At 48.1% G+C, this 16,581-nt stretch overlaps 1 long non-coding RNA gene across 1 annotated transcript in view; it reads right to left on the reverse strand.

Moving 5' to 3' along the window:
• LOC140510084 (uncharacterized) overlaps positions 1-16,581 on the reverse strand; it is an 84,477-nt gene that overhangs the window by 47,589 nt on the left and 20,307 nt on the right. Inside the window, exon 2 of the long non-coding RNA XR_011969085.1 lies at positions 2,304-2,409. This is a non-coding gene — a long non-coding RNA (uncharacterized lncRNA). The remainder of the gene's footprint in view (positions 1-2,303; positions 2,410-16,581) is intronic.

The following is a 16,581-nucleotide window of genomic DNA, read 5'->3' on the forward strand; positions in this document are numbered from 1 at the left end:
TGCTCAGTTTCACGCAGAAAAATAAACGGTAAATCCATATTATGATTCCTCCCTTGGCCAGTGACCAGACCAAGCATGTCGTCTCAAGCACCCAAGGATTCAGGCAGATCCTGACCTAGGCTTGTTTGGAAACTTCCTTAGAAATATCCTCTCAGCTCTTAATAATACAGAGAGTGATTCAGACCAATGGTATGCTGACTAGCCTAAATGATCACAGATGGGGCAGAAATGGCACGAGAGATAGGGGCCTGGGCCCTAATGGAACTGCTTTCTGTTAGGCAAGGTCTGAAAATACAACAAACAGAAACAGAACTGCACAAAGAAATAATAGGGCCTCTGTATGACACAGCAAACGTGTGTGTGTGTGCATGTGTGTATGTATGTGTATGTATGTGTGTGTGGACAAGAGCTCACAATCGCCTTCAGGGGCACAAACATGCTCTTGATGATGGCCCCCTCATAGAACAAGGGCCAATATGGAAGGTTTGCTGAAGGTCCAAAGGCTCAGATTTTCTCTTTAACGGAATGCCTTTAGTATCACTGAGGCCCCAGAACACACTAACTGGGAACACAAATTAGATTCTTTAAGCTGTACCTTAGAATCCAGCATCCAAAACGCAAGTTGTTTTAGAGGAACTCTGCTACCTTGACCTGGCAGGTCAATAATGCTGCTGGGTCTTTTGGCAGGCACAGGTGGAGTTGTCTTTTATAACTCAGTGACTTTCAAAAAATCAGTGACTTTTTAAAAAGGATTGGGGGAGAATCCCATTTGTGCAAGAGGGAATTGTTTGCTTTTTATTCAGTACAAATTGACTAAGATTTGCCCACAGAAAGGTCTAAGTGTGTGTGTGTGTGTGTGTGTGTGTGTACTAGAATCAGTAACAAAGTATTAACTACTTGGAATGAATAAAAACCAAAAGGTAGTTAACCAAAAGGTAGAATTCTGTAGCCCACAAGGCCTAGAGTATTTAAATAATAGGAAGGCAAGAAAGAAAGAAGGAAAGAAAGAAAGAAAAAGAAAGAAAGGAAGAAAGAAAGAAGGAAAGAGAAAGAAAATAAAGAAAGAAAGAGAAGGAAGGAAGGAAGAAAAGGAAAGGAGAGAGAGAGGATAAAAGAAAGAAGGAGGGAAAGGAGAGAAGGAAGGAGGGAGGAAGAAAGCTGGAGAGATGCTGGTTATACCAGAGATCCATTGACCCCCTGCACAATCATATGAGGTTGGAACGTACAGGTGATTCTACTCCATTCAACTGAATGTTTACATCTCAAAATGAGGGAAGTCTTAAAGCTTCATGCCACAGTAGTTGAAGGAAGGACAAACACACAAGAGCCAAGTTGAAAAACCAGAGTAAATAGGCCTATTGCATAATGACGTGGAAGCCTTGTTGACTGCCAGTTTCTGCATTTTGCATTCTCCTTGTCTCTGCCATTCCTTGTAACTTCCTGTTTTTGCACACAAGGCACCCTGATATTAGGAGCCTGAGTTGAGCTCCTCTTGGTTACAAATCTAAAAGCTCTAGGGTCTAAAGATTCTGTGCCAAGCTTGGAAGAGGATTCCCAGGTAGGAATTTTGACATGGTCTAAAGCTTAAACAACAGGAAAACAACCTTTTTCTTCTAGAGATTTTCTTATTTAATGAGATTTTAATTCAGTGTTCCTTCTGTGATCCCTTTACTCACCTCCACCTCCATCCAAAACCCTACGCCTTTTTCCTAGACCTAGACACTTGAGCCTGGTTGGAGGAAGAGACCTTCCCTCTAGACCTGATTCATTTGAGCTTCTAGAAACCAGTGGAGCACCATTTTGGATACAATAGAGTAGTCAGTCTTTGCTAAGCTCTGAAATAGGAGAGTCATTCTAGCTTCCCTCTGTCCAGGAGTACTTGGTTGGTTTCCTGATCTATCTGCAAATTTCAAAGAGCCACAAAGAAGGGCCTTTGGGATCTCTTGACACTACACAATGAAAGAAGATTTCTTTGCCCATTTTTTCTTGGTGAGTTGGACCCTCAGGACCTCTGGGTGTGATTGGAAGGAACCTCCTACAGGATTTTTCTCTACTGATCTTTATGTCAAGAACATGATTTTCAAGGCATTCTCCTTGGATCTTTTTACATATTTTACATATCATTTCTAAAAGCATCTCCTGAAACTTCCTTAATGGTCCAAATGCCCTGGTGTCACAAGCCCCCTGTAGCAGGGCTGCCAAGTAAAGAAGGTGTGGAGATAGATATGGTATGTGAACTGTGGCTGGCCCCTGCCTGAGTGTTTCTGGGCAGAGGATCTGTGCCTGTGTGACTTTGCACTAACCTTGGTCTCCTGTTATGTCAGTGATGTCCCCAGATCTTCTGCGATCCCCCTATTCTTGCTTTCATGGGGCTCCACGTGGCATAACAGCAAGAAGAGTAATTCAGACCTGTGAGGAAAAAGAAAGAGGCTAGGTCACTGGAGGACCTCCAGAAAGCAGGAAAAGCTGGGGAGGGGGCTGGCCTCCAAGACACTGGAGAGAACAACAGATCAGCTCTTGGCCAGGACTAGCCAGGGAACATTTTTAAAAAAAGGAAAAAAAGTGGAGGAATCCAGAGGGCTTTCCCAGAAGTTGGGAATGGGCTTCAGTTTCCTGCAGTGGGGGAGGAGGGTCTGAAAGAATCGTGTTTAGAAGAGTCCTCGGAGATTTGGTGGAAAGGGAAATGGAACCTCGATATGCCCATCTGCATTCAAACCTTCCATTGTGGCCCTGTCTCTTCTCAAAGCTGGGGTGCCCCGGGAAGTAGGAGGAGGCCACACAAATAATCGCGGCGCCTGGAGGAATCAGTCTCTAGTGGGTCCAGGGAGGGGGGTAGTGGGGAAGAAAAGGCCTGGGGGTAGGTAATTCCAGCCCCACGACGGCTAGACGAGCCGGGCTGTACGCAGCAGCTGTTTGCTGGTCAAAATTGGGCAGGAGCTGAGCAGAGGCAGGGAACCTGCAGGCTCAGAGACAGTACACCTGCCTTGCAACAATTTAAGGGGAAGGGGTTGCCAAAAAGCCTCCAGTTCCTCTCTCACTGCTCTCTCTGCGCCCTAGGTAGCTCCCTGGGGCTGCATGTTTTGCCTCACCGCTTTGCATGTGTGTGTGTGTTTACACTTCGGAAGGCTTGGGAAGCGGGTCATTTGGGGAAGCCCACCCTGGCTCATAGACTACCCGGACCCTGCCCCCCCCGGAACTGGGCGTTCAGGGGCTGATAAGAGCCGGGGCCAGAGCGCCAGCGCCAACGTTGCAGGTCTGGGTTTAAGCTGCAGAAGAAACCTGGACGCAGTCAGGCCTTATACTGGCCCCGTGCCTTGGTTTGGGGGGGGCTGACTCATTTTTAGGGTTCACAAAGATCTTATCTGTCCTCCCCCGTCCTGTCCCCCACTTTACACCTTGCTTAGGAGGAGTGGAGGAAGCGGGGAGAGGTCTGGTCTCGGAGGAATGCCCCACGAGCAAAAAGCAGACTGCATTGACTTTGCTGTTGGAGAAGGGACAGAGTTAAGGGGACTTCTTCTCTTCTCCCAGCCCAGGGCTAGCTGTGCCTCCTCTCACCCTGCTTTCCCATCCCTCCCCAACCAGGGGACAGGAAAAACCAGCCTTTCTCCCCCTTCCACCAGCCGCCAAGCACCCTCTCAGCAAGGCAGCAACAGTTGTCTGGCAAACGCAGGGACTCTCTCGGATGCAACAAGACGCCTGGGATTTCCACGGCCCCACCCGAGCCCTGGCTCCCCATCCCCACCCTTGAATCCCCTTGGGGTAAGAGGAGCAGGATGGAGGGGAAGGACAAGCCGAGAGATCCCGGCACCCGGGAACCGCCTTTCCTCCTGTTGCTCCAGCTCTCTTTCCAAGTTCCCTGCCTTAGTCTCCCCCGCAATCCTCCGGGCTAGGTGACTCCTTGGGCCGCCTGGACAGGAAGAGGATGCCCATGACGGGGGGAGAGGGACTGCAGTAGCATAATAAACAGGGGAAGAGTCGGGGGGAACAGGAGAGATTATTTTTTTTAGCAGAAATAAGGCCTTTTTCACCTCTTTAACCAAAGCCTTCGTTTCTCAGACGGCCCCAGCCGAGTGGCAGGGAGAGAAACCCCCCAGGGCTTTTGCTTTTGCCTAGTTCTATGGTCAAGTCTTAGGGACCCTTTTACTCTCCTCAAAGGTGCACTCGGAGAATGGAAATTTTTTTTATCTCGGGAGGGAGATGCCTTTTTGGCCCCAGTGTCTGGATTTCTCGCACATTGGTGCGCGGGTGCCTGTTTCTAGATTGAGCTGGGGGGAGGCTGGCGCAGTGCTGCAGCCCCGAGGCTCCATACTCCTCCTCTGGCTCAGAGTGGGGGGATAGTAAGGGGAGGGAATGGGCAGGGTGGGGGCACAGGCCTGAGAGAAGGGGGAGACCTCTCGGGTGTTTGGAAAGACGGGCAAAATCCAGGCCCTTCTGGATCAAGTAAAGTCCTCTAAGCAACGTGCCCTCGACTCTGGTTTTCTCAAACTAATTCTTATGCCCAGGTCCACATCCCTATGGACGTACATGTCTGTCGGGGGAGGGGGGGTCCTATTGCTGCAGTCACGACGGGTAGCCCGCCGTTGCCTCTGGAAAGCAGATTAGGAAATGGGCCTGACTCAGGGGACTAGTGATTGAAATGGTCAGGACTCACTGCAAAGCGGGGTAAGGGGCGGGGGACTAGAGCAGGGGCCCCACTGATGCCGCAGTTACCCTCATCGGGGCTGCTGCTGCTGCTGAACCCCCTTTGCAAACCGCATTTCTCAAAATCAGTTTCTCACCGGGACTCCCTCTCCTCCCCGCCAGCTTCGGGCTTTCTCACATTTTTCGGGGTCCCTTGTTTTGAGGGCAGGGGATACGAGGGGGCCGACTGATGAAGGCTCCCCAAATTGTGTTGGAAGCAAGGACAGGAGAGGAGGGAGGGAGGGAGGAGACTCCGGAGAGTCGGTGGCGCTTTGGACACCTTAGTCTCCTTCGTTTTTCAGAGTCTCCCCAACCCGTCGCTGTCCTTCCCCAGCCTCATTTCTGGTCTGGGTATCTCTAATGTGTCCCCCTCCCCCAATCTCAAAGAGCCCTACCCCACCCAGACTAATTTCTTTCCCTAGGACCCGTTTGGGAAGCTGATAACCCTAGGAAAAAATGATGCTAACGTGCCTCGAAGTCATTTCTCTTCGAGGTGCCCTCGGACTGTACTGATTTTCCGCAGCTTCGGGGGGTGGGGGGTGGGGGCTAGGGTATGTGCGGGGGCGCTTAGGGGGAGATTTTTTGTAAACTTTTATTGCATTTTTGGTTATCCTTCATTCCCCCGAAAACACAAACTCTCTCACTAGCGTCTGCCACGATTCCCCCAGTTCTACAAAGTCTATTAAAAAGTTCGGGGGGGAAAGGGAAGGCAGACTTCGTGAGGTTCGGGGAATTGCTGCCGCTGGGAACTGGACTGGACGGGATGGGTAGGGAAGGCGGCTCTTCCCTCGAGCGGCGACCTTGGGAGTTCGGGGCGGGGGTGGAAAGAGGCTGCGGCTGGGGTTATGTGTATGGGGGGGCGCGCTAGGGGGGCTCGGCTTGAGGGAAATCGGGCTTGGCGAACGCCGAGTCTGGGGCGTCGGCTGTGGCTCGCTGGCGGGTCGCGATGATTCCTCGGCGATTGTGTCCTCCTCGAATGCTTTTTGGGGTAAGGGCTTCCCGGCTACATAGTTATATACAGCAAGCCCAGACCGCAAAAAGATTCGCGAAGGACAAGGTCTCTCGTCGTCTTCCTTCGGTCCGCCGCCCAGCCTTCACGACAGGAGATCGCCGAAACCTTGAAGGGAACGGGGTTGGTCTCCCAGTCGCACCCGAGCCCCCCAGTCCCTCCCAGGACTCCTCACACCTTTCTCTCTCCCCTCTTCTTTCTCTCTCACGGCGCGTCCCCTTCTCCAGACCGACGGCGATCCTACTCAACTCCCTCATCTCAGCCCGGAGAAAGGTGTGTGTGCGGGAAAGAGAAGGGGATAGCGGAGTAGGGGTCCCCGAGCTCAGCCTTCGCCCTACTCCCCGTCGTCCCTGTCACCCAAATTCTGCCCTCTTTTCCAGTCAAGTCTCAGTTCCCCATCGGGGGACCGAGAGCTCCGAGCCCCAAGATCGGGATGCTCGGAAGACAAGTACGATTAGGTTTTCTTCCCAGTCTACCCCCCCACCCCCACCCCACCCTCCGCAACTTCTTCTCGCTCCCAAGCAGAGGTTCCAACCGCGACTACTGGCGCTGCGTAAAGAGAGAACTCTCCCGGAGAGCTCTAAATAAATAGGGACCAGGCAGCCAGCTCATTGGTGCGGACTAAAATCGTCACCCACCAATCAGGAGAGACCTCACATTTCTTTTTTTTTTTTTTGCCCCCGAAGGCGGGGGGAGCGGAGAGAAACATTTCCATTTCTAATTATTCAACAAAAACCAGACACGTTAAAATATTGTTGTTGCCAGGCGATCGAGTTGGTTAGACCGACACCCCCCGCCCAGCCCCGGCCTCAGAAAAAGGGGGGGGGGGGGAGGCAGAAGGGGCAGAATCAAGAGAGAGACCTCATTCCAATGAGACCCAAACCTGATCATCTAGATGAAAAGATAATCAAGGATGGAAATAAAATAAACACGAACTCCACGTTATTCAACCTATTGCTAGAAAATGAGGAGCCCCCTCCTCCCCAAGTTACAAATATCTGATACTAAAAGAGAAGCTCCCCTTCTCTCCCACCCCCATGGACTCCAATGGAGATAGAGTGTTCATCACCCAATTCTCCTCTTTGGTGTTGTTTCATTCCAGTACCTTAGGGAGAGCCCCTGCCTAGCCCCAGGCACCATCTTTTCTATTTAATAAAGGGTGAAGGGAACCTACAAAGAGAGAGTTTTCAAGGATCATCCACAATGCCCACCAAATGGCTGTTTCTGCATCCTTCTCAGGGGGGGAGGGGAGAGAAGAAGGGAGAGATGGGAGGAGAAAGGAGTCAGGGGAAAGGAAGATGGAGGGCGCAGAGAAAGCTAGGGTTCTCTCCAGTTCTTCAAAAAGTTCCAAGGTATGGTTTTACTTTTTTTGCGCTGGAGTTCCATTTCCTTTGCTTCCTCCTCCCCCATATTCCCCTACACATCTCTACTGGTGTTCTAGGGGGAAGAGACCATCTTTATGTGGAATTGATTCAGGAGAGGGAATAGCAACCTGGGTGGGACGGAAGAATTTCAAGAACTTGGAGGGAAAAGTTTCCATGTTTGTCCAACGCCACAATGGAAGCGACGTGCTCCTGCCAGAACTAGCAGGCATCCACATACATAAAGCATAGGTCTAGGGGACTATATAAGGTAGTCAGTATCATTCCACCACCCCCCGCCCCATTTCCAACCTTCCTCTCATCCATCGCCTCAACCCCAGGACGCACCACATCCTCCAGCCCTGAGACCCACTCCCCCCTCCCACCCCACCCCATCCTATCCTGTCCCCTCTGCTGGAGGACGGCTGCACACATATACACATACTCAGGCGCGCACACGCACCTACACACATAGAGCGTCTGGCCCGCCCCGTTCGAGGAGAGCTCGAGAGTCGGGCAGCCTGCTTAGCCACTGCTGGGGAGTGCAGCGAGCCTGGGAAAAAGTTCTACTGAGCGGGCTAGTCAACCAACCAATGAATCAAGCACCTTCTCCTTACCTTTCTCTTGGCGCCCTCCGTGGCGAGTCCGCCGGCAACAGTAGCCATCTGGAGAGGCAGCACCATTCCCACCCAGCCCAATACCCCTCCCCTCCCCCAAAAGAGTAAAGCCCAAAGGCAAACAAGTCTTCCTCCAGGTATGTATATAAGTTACTGTACTGTGTGGGAGGGTCACGATCTTGGCAATTGCAGCAGCAGCTGCTGCTGCTTAACCCCTTGTGTTCCCTCCTTTCTCCAACTTGTTGAAGCCTCGTCCGAGTGAGAGAAGGGAGCGAGACTTGGAGGAGGGGGAGACTGGCAGATTGGCGGGGGAATAGTGGGGAGAGCTAGAGACAGCGATCGGCTGGGTGCAAATGCCCTCTTGACAGCGCTTTTCATTGGGTAGGTATCTCCCCCACTCTTGGTTTTGGTTGTCTTTCCCCCTCCCCTCTCTCCCCTTTCGGGGACGTCTCCAGGCGAAGTCACGATTCCTTCTCAGTTCGGAGTGAACTGTGACTAGAGCCGTGACGCAGCGGAAAGACATTACTCACTTTTTGCAGTCACGACTTGGGAATCCGTGCTGGTTTCAAGCAAAATTACCCCGCCACCATTGAATTATTTAATAGGGCCCAGTTCGGGGCGGGTGGGGGTGGGGGAAACTCGTGCCAAGAGGTTGGGGACGGGGATGTAGGATTTTTTTTTTTCAGATGGCTCTTTTGCCCCCTTCCTAGTAACATAAGGGGTGTTACAGTAATGTGTTCCACGTGTTATGAGTACTTTTAAACCGCCCCCTCCCCGTACACATACACATCCATATCCCTTTCCTCTCCCTCTTTCTTTCCGACAGTGGTTGAATTTGCAAACAGAACCACACAAGCTGAGGTGTTTGGAGGGTGAAGAAAGGAAGGTTGAGGAAAGGGAACAACTTGGAGAGGAGGGCCCCCAGGAGAAGGGCAGAAAGGAGTTTGAGGATTGTGCTAGGAGTCTGGGGAATAGCTTTAGTTTGGGATAAAGCTTCAAGATTAAATGTACTTTGGAGTATTATTATCGTTCTTATCAAGGACTTAGAAGGACGATAATGTAATGGGGGGGAGGTCTGGACATAGGGGGGAGGTCTGGATATAGGGGAGGGACTTCTTCAAAACTAAAAATAATTTGGCCCCTCCTAACTTCTGCACATCCTTTACTCTCAGCTCCACTGGGAATGGGGGTCAGCCCCTGGAATACAGCGGTTATTGCTAGGCTGGAGTGGCGAGTGATAGGAAGCTCTTCCTGCTTAACCTTGTGCTCCAGCTCCTCTGGATATTTCATCTCTCCTGCTTGTATCTCTGTGTGTATGTGCTCAATTTTTAAATTATATATGATTTTGCATCACCGCCCCCAACACACATTTATTGGAGGTCTATGAGACAGACCTCTCTCTTTTGCCAGCGTCTGCACACCCTTTTCCAGGTCAGCTTAAGAGTATTTTTTTCCCCATCCCTCTCCCTTTTCCTCCAGAGTTAATCAGAATGAATGTCTTTGTGTGTGATGCTCAGTCTCTCGTCTATTTCTTTCACTCTGCCTCCCTCCCACCTCACCTATCTATAGATGTTCACCAAATGTGTCTGTGGCTATTTGTGATGTAGCCGGTTCGCCTTGATTCCCCTAACATTGGAGAGTGCATGGTGTCGCTAATAACATCTGGGCACTTTAGACTAGTTCTCTCGCACCCCTTCTGAAAAGCATAGCCCAAGTTCTGAGGTTACTGCCAAGCGTTAGCCTCTATGACTTCGCTTCTAATTCAGTCATTCCACCAACTCATCTGGAGAGGAGATGACTAGGATGCAAAGGGAAGGGAAACAATAAAAATACAAACCACACCCGAAGGCGCGCCCCAGAACCGCTGAATATAGGAACACCTTGAAATGTGGCGGGGGAGTGGGTGGGGAGTAGGGGGGAGACGAGGTGGGAGGAAAAGAGATTCTGGATAAAGCAACCTATAGCCTCCTATTTTGCGAGTCACTATAGTCAGGTACAAATCTTTCAAACATAGGGGCGGGAAGAAGCAGGGGACTCCGAATGGAGACCCAGGCTCTGATCACAGCTTTACGCATTGAACCGAGGACTCAGGCTCAGGCTTTGGTTCCTGGAGAGCAAGGTCTCTGCTCATCCTTGAATATAACATCTCTTCCTCCAACCCCCTCCTTTTTTCCCTTCCCACTTTCCCTCCCATCTCCCTTTCCCTAAGGCTCTTACCAGAGTCACGACTAACCCCCTTTGAATACCATTAACCCCCTCTCCTCCTCATCCCTCTCTCTCATTCAGGCAGGGTTTAACGAGAACACGAGCCAACTCCGCCTCTAGGAGCCCTATGCTGATCTGCCCGGAGTTTTCAGCACTGTGCCCCCAGTGGACAGCTCCCACTCTTGGAGTCCACTGTAAGCTCCGAGTTGTCGAAGGCTGGCTTTGCAAAAGGAGTGGGGAAGTTCTTCGGAGTGCATGTGCATTTACCCTTTCCTTGTATTTACGCCGCCCCCCACCCCTTCATGCAACCTTAGTCTACAGTGGGCGTTTGTAATAGAGATGTGGGACATCAGATCGAGTATGAACAACCTCGAAGCGGGGGGGGGGGGGGGGAAGAGAGAGAGAGAGAGAGAGAGAGAGAGAGAGAGAGAGAGAGAGAGAGAGAGAGAGAGAGAGAGAGAGAGAGAGACTCAACAGCGCCGACATAGAGAGTTGCAGGAGCTATTGCAAAGATTTCTCATCAGGGAGATCCCCAGTTCTTCAAGAATTCCCTATCTCTTTTGGTCCCTTACATGCACCAAATTTATTATGCACACAAGTATATCCCTTACCCCTGTCCCGCCTCTCCCCTTTAAAAAGAAAAAAAAAGCAGCCAAAAATAAGGCTGAAACATGCATAAAGTAAATAAATATCAGCTCCTACTCACTGTCTGCAGCATGCACATGACATAACACTACTTACCCAAACGGGAACTCCTTGAGAGAAAGAAACATAGGGGCAAGGAAAGGGAAAATGGAGAGAGACAAGGAGAACGAGGGAAAGAGAGAGAGGAAAAATCCAACAATTAATTTCCAGACAGTTTTTTTTTTAAATGTTGTGATGTCCAGGTTTTCTTCCACCCGCGCTGGCTTTTTATGCCAGTACAGCCCTTGGTCTATTTCTGGAACACGATCAAACCCCGATGCTATTTTTAGTAAGTACTGAAAAAAAAATCTACACACAAAGGCATTTCGCTGGAACGTTACGTCCAAAACATTAAATGTGAATTAAGCCCCCCCCCACTTATTTCTGCACCACTATCTCCAGTTGCATCATTGAAGAGAAAAAAAATTTAAAGACAATCATCCAGTGTTTTCTATATTATCAACCTGCACTAACCCCCATTCACACTTCCATCCCTGTCTCTGCCTGTTGCCATCCTCCCCTAGTCTCCCAAGCTGTCCGTCTTAGGTAGGCAGCTTTCTCTGTCTTGAACAACATGCCTCCATTGACCAGATTAACTGTGTGCCTGGGGGGGGTCCCCCGAGCTGCTTCTTCAGAGGGGCTTCCGGAGATCAGTGCTGTGAGAGAGAGAGAGAGAGAGAGAGAGAGAGAGAGAGAGAGAGAGAGAGAGAGAGAGAATCCTGCCCACCCTACCCACCCCACATACCCATGCTTCGTAAAATTCGCTTTGTGTTTGGAGCACAACGCCTCTGGAAAATGTATGTTTTTAAGTGTGTGTGTGTGTGTGTGTGTGTGTGTGTGTGTGTGTGTGTGTTTTGCGTTCTAGTAATTCACTACTGGGGGCTTGGAGAAAATAGACTCATTAAGGCGCTGCCTAGAAGCCGCCTTGAGTCTCCTTTGCAAGGCTGCGTCAGTTATCAGCCATTGACGTCACGTGCAGATTCTCCTCTTTAGAGGGTCCAATTCAGCAGAGAGGATGCATCTGCCCAGAAAGCTTTGTGCTCTGCAGAATACATTAAGCGAGGCGGGAGAGAGTGGCAGCAAACCCCAGGATTAGGGCTGGACAACTGCCTAGAAACAGGCAGCCCTTCTTGCAATATATGGTCTGCAGTGTGGGGAGGGGCGTCTAAATGAGCTGCCCCCTCCCCAAAAACACTCAACCACTCAATACAAGGCTGCTTGGCAAAGACATCTGTAGAGTTTCTTTCTCCCACCCTGTTGTATTTAGCAACTGTAGCAAAGACAGATATTGATAAAACTGGAATTAATTCTTTATATTTGTCAGGCAAATAGCCCCGTCTCTTAGAGTGACGCAAATAACAGATTCTATGGCTCGCTCGCTCTCTCTCTCTCCCCCTCCCTCATCTCCCTCTCTTTCTATCTCCTTCGCCCACGCACCCTGCTTGGTCTCCCACGGAATCAAGTCTGCTACAGCTTCCCAGAGTGCCACGATCAGGGTTCTAGACAGACAGACAGACCTCCAAGAACCATAACAAATAAACCTGCAATCACACACAGAACAATACAACACAACACAACACATACAGTGGATAAGCAGCGTTGCACCAAAGTTTTCCATCTATAAGCCAAATCAGTCATTCGAAGGGACAATGTCTAAGGCTCTAATTTCACTGGACACAAATACCAGTGGAGAATTAAAGATATCTGTGTGTATGTTTAGGGGGAGAATCTGATCCAAAGGCCCATCTCTTACTTTGAAGGGCCCAGGAGAATGGAAGGGTGAGGGTTATGTGGTGTGCTTTTTTCTCACATTATAGCCTTATAATAAAGCACACTTCTATAAATGGGGGTGGGGTGGGGTATTATTACTTTTGTTGATAGATATAGCGAGGGGAGAAAGCCAACAAAGACATCCTCCATGTTCTCTGGTGAAATTATTGGTGCTTTTCAAGGCAAGTGAACTGTTCTCCCTCTCCCTTTTCCCTTCTCAATGGCCAGGGAATCTTTCTTTTCCTCCTTAAAATAACCCCCCCCCCAAAGGAAAGCTCATTGGACTATTGCTATTTTTAAATCAGTCTGAATGGAGGTTCTTATATGTTGATCGTGACAAGGCTTGGGGCTAATATTTTAATTTAATAATAAAAGAATCATGGGATTTCCATCATGAAACATAGCACACACCTCAAAACAAAAAAAAAATTATTGATTAATGGAGGTGGAAATAGTCTTTTCAGACAGGAAGATTAAGATGAAATCACATATACAGACACCATGCAGGGAAAGCTTGAGCACGAATGAGCATACACACACACACACACACACACACACACACACACACACACACACACACAACCCTTCACAGTCACCTAACTTCTATCTGGTCTCAGAAGGTACACAATTCTGGAATGAACAGAAGCCACTGTTATTTTCAGTTGGCTCCGTTTCTTTTCCTTTATCAGTTGCTTTTTGTTCCTGACTTATTTCTCAAGCTTTGATTTTCCTTGAAGCCAAAAAACTGCATACAATGAAGTCACACCAGAGTTTGGGGAGCTCAGAAGAATTTGACTGGAGTAGATTCCAGATCCTCAAAACTATGCTCCTTGGAACTCCCTAACCCACTCTGTTCCTCAGTCCTTTCCCTCTCCTAATCTAATTCCTCCTTGGTTTTGAGAAAGATAGGTACTGGTTTTTAAAGTCCCCTTCTCTGCTCCAAATTTGGCTACTATGTTTCACCATGTTTTTGAAGACAGAAAGTGGACACACTGAGGTTAAGATAAAGTGACCTATCTGCAATTCTCTTTATTTTTAGTCCCATTTGTGTGTGTATGTGTGTGTGTGTGTGTGTGTGTGTGTGTGTGTGTGTGTGTGTGTGTTAGTGCCTTTGCTGCAGTGGAAAGTCTTTCAGCGAGGAGAAATATCAATGAGATGAAGGTGCTGCTAATACTTGCACTGAGGACGGACTTCACATGGGGTCACCAGATGTGGCTAGACAGATTGGAAAACATATCACATTCACAGAGTTTCAATGAAGTCTTCTTGGATTAATGAAAATGTCGGGAAAAGCATGAACTTAAAGGCATAGTGTACATATGTGAATTATTAAAAAATAGATGATTTGTGTATGTGCACATAAATGCAATCTATATCCAGGCATCTTCACACAAAAACCAATAAAGAATATGAATAATTATTTTTCTATACAATGAAATACCCTGTATGATGAGTCAACCAATTAGATCACACCCATTATCAAATAGCAAGGCAAATTTACTCAGGGTCCTGTTGGAGTCTGAGATCCCCGAACCTGTAAATACCCTTGGGCATGTGGGTAGTGCAATAGAGAGCACTGGGCCTGGAATCAAGAAGACCTATCTTCCTGAGTTCAAATCCAGCCTCAGACACTTATTAGCTGTGTAATCCCGTAACCTTCTTTGCCCCAGTTTCCTCTTCCATAAAATGAGCTGGAGAAGGAAATGACAAACCACTCCAGTATCTCTGCCAAGAAAAAACCCAAATGGGGTCATGGAGAGTTGGACACATCTGAACAACAACAACCTGCAATACTGATCAATACCGAGATCCTTTGATTTTAACTGAAAATTCTGGTCCACAGGAGATTTTTGGGAGAAATATGCTGAGATTCACTACCTTCACTATCTATTTACTGGTTGAGTTTTTTGAGTAGAATACAAAGTAGACAAGTGAACCTTGAGGCTTAGATTTTTCTCACCTCCAGGAGCCCCTTCCTCTCTTTTCCCTGTCTGGCTTAAACTAATAGATGAGGTCAGATAGAAGGGGTGCAGACCTCAGGTTTTAGGAATCAATTTGTGATTTTCTTTTTGGCAGGATGGGAATTCTCTTTATGATTGTCACTCCAACTTCAGCCCTGTACTCTTTACCCAGGTTTCAATTTGGTGGTGCCAGGCTGGACTGGCGTTCATAATCTTGGTCCTTTCAAGCCATTCTACCTCTCTGACTCAGAGCTGATATACCCAATCCGACCTATGCTGCCCCAAGGTTGAGCTAGGAGAATTAATAGCCCTGGAAGCCATCCAAGATGGAATCCATTTTGTGACCTACCAGAGGGTCTCTAGGCATCTTGAGCCTGAAGAGGATTTGTTTCCCCTACTGTCCCTCAGGAGGATTGGTGAATGGGTTATTGTCCCTCATAGTTTGGAAAGAACCGAACCTCCCTTCCATATGGGAGACCGTGAAGCCAAGAAAATGTTTTGTCTGGCTCCCCTTCCTCTTCCCTCAGATGAAAGGGAAAGCTCTTTTGCCTGCAGGTAAAGTACTATATCTGAAGGAGAAGGGAGTTTTGTGTTTGTTTAATTGGTGTAAGTGTCCTTAGGAAGCCTAGGTTCAGGGAATCTAGCTTAGTTCAATTCTGGATTTACCTCAGGCTACTTGTAGTCCCTTTTTGGCTATGACCTAGCCTGATTCTGTTTCAGGTTATTTGCTCTTGGCAACAAGGTTTAACTTAATTCTAGAAAACCCCTTGTCCCTAAGATTGCCAGATGAGCTTTAGGTTCCATGCCAGGAAATAAGGTCACTGAGTTCAGAAGTGAGGTTTCATTAGGGACATTATGGTCCTTCCAAACTGACCCAAGTTGCAGGAGTGACCTCATTTCTCTGATCTCTTTCCATGGAATGGTAATAAAGGGCCAGGCTGGATCTCCCAGAGGCACTGACAATGAGAAAATGTCTTCCTCCTTTCCTTTTTTGGTGCGATCCTGGCTAGACCAGGCTAAACCCTGGAGATTTGGATGGAATCAGGTAAGCTTTGGAATGCAGTGAGTTGAGTGTTACATGTACTTTTGCATCAACTGGTTAATGGTTTTTACTGGTTAATGAATAAGCAATCAAGAGTCAACATCTGGGCAACAGATCTAAACCTCTGGTGCAGCTGTCCATGGTGCTGAAAATACTCTTCCGTGTGTTGACTACCTTCTGAAATCCCCAATGGGTAACTGTCTCTAGGGCCACTAACATTTTAGACATAGTGCCATTAACACATTGGTGAGATGTGGCCTACATTATGACCCCCAGTTTAAGAAGGGGTCAAAAGTGGAAAAAGTATAAGAAGCTCTGGCCTAGAATGTCTCAAGCAGAAATGGCACCAAGATTTCCTTTCCCCTACTTTTCCCCTTCTCACTCAGATCAAGGTATAATCAATTTTGGGAGAGCTGGGTGAGATACTTGTTAGAACAAGATGCAGGACCTTTGGAAATGTGAATGTGATATTTCTTCAGACCATTTGAACGCAAAATAGAAGCACTTTAGGATGCTTTCTATTTTATTCCTAATCTTTGTCCACTTTCAGACAACTGCACATCACCTGATATTTCTGAAAAGGAACACAGAGGTGCATCTGTCTCCAAGAATAATCATTGAGGGGTAATCTCAAAATGCCTCCTGAGCTAAGGACCAAGTTGTTGTCAGCACCTTGTTCTCCTTTCAATGTCCCAGTGAATAACTGGGAGTTGTCTTCTGAAGAAGCAGATGACAAATCTTCCTGCTCTGCCTCTTGTCCTACCGAGGAATTTTGGATTAAAGAATCATGAAAAAATCATTCTGGTACTTGTAGGCTGATCATTACCCAGTAGAATAGTGTTTGATTTTAGGGTAGTTAAAATCTTACCTCTGTCATTTACTAGCTCATCTTAGGTAAGTCATCTAACCTTTCTGGACCTCAGTTTCCTTGTCTGCAAAATGAGGCTAGACCAGATGATCTTTTGAGGTCCCTTTCATCCTCACTCTATCACCTATGATTCTAATGAAATGATTCCAAGCAAAGCTAGGGAAGCTAGAGCAAGCCATGAGACTGGGACATGGAGTGGGAAGAAACAGGGGGAGGGTGTTAGAATCCCTGTAGACTTTAGTTTGTTGAGGGAGTGATGGTGAAGAGAAACACAGGGCATGAAGTATTCACAACTTGAAAAGAAAGGCGCAAAAGAGGATCCTTACCATTTGAGGGCTTCTCAGAAGTCAGCTGGAGAAGAAAAACAATGATGAGGTGGTTGAC

Source organism: Notamacropus eugenii, chromosome 6 (assembly GCF_028372415.1).
Source record: "Notamacropus eugenii isolate mMacEug1 chromosome 6, mMacEug1.pri_v2, whole genome shotgun sequence".
NCBI classification, from domain to species: Eukaryota; Metazoa; Chordata; class Mammalia; order Diprotodontia; family Macropodidae; genus Notamacropus; species Notamacropus eugenii.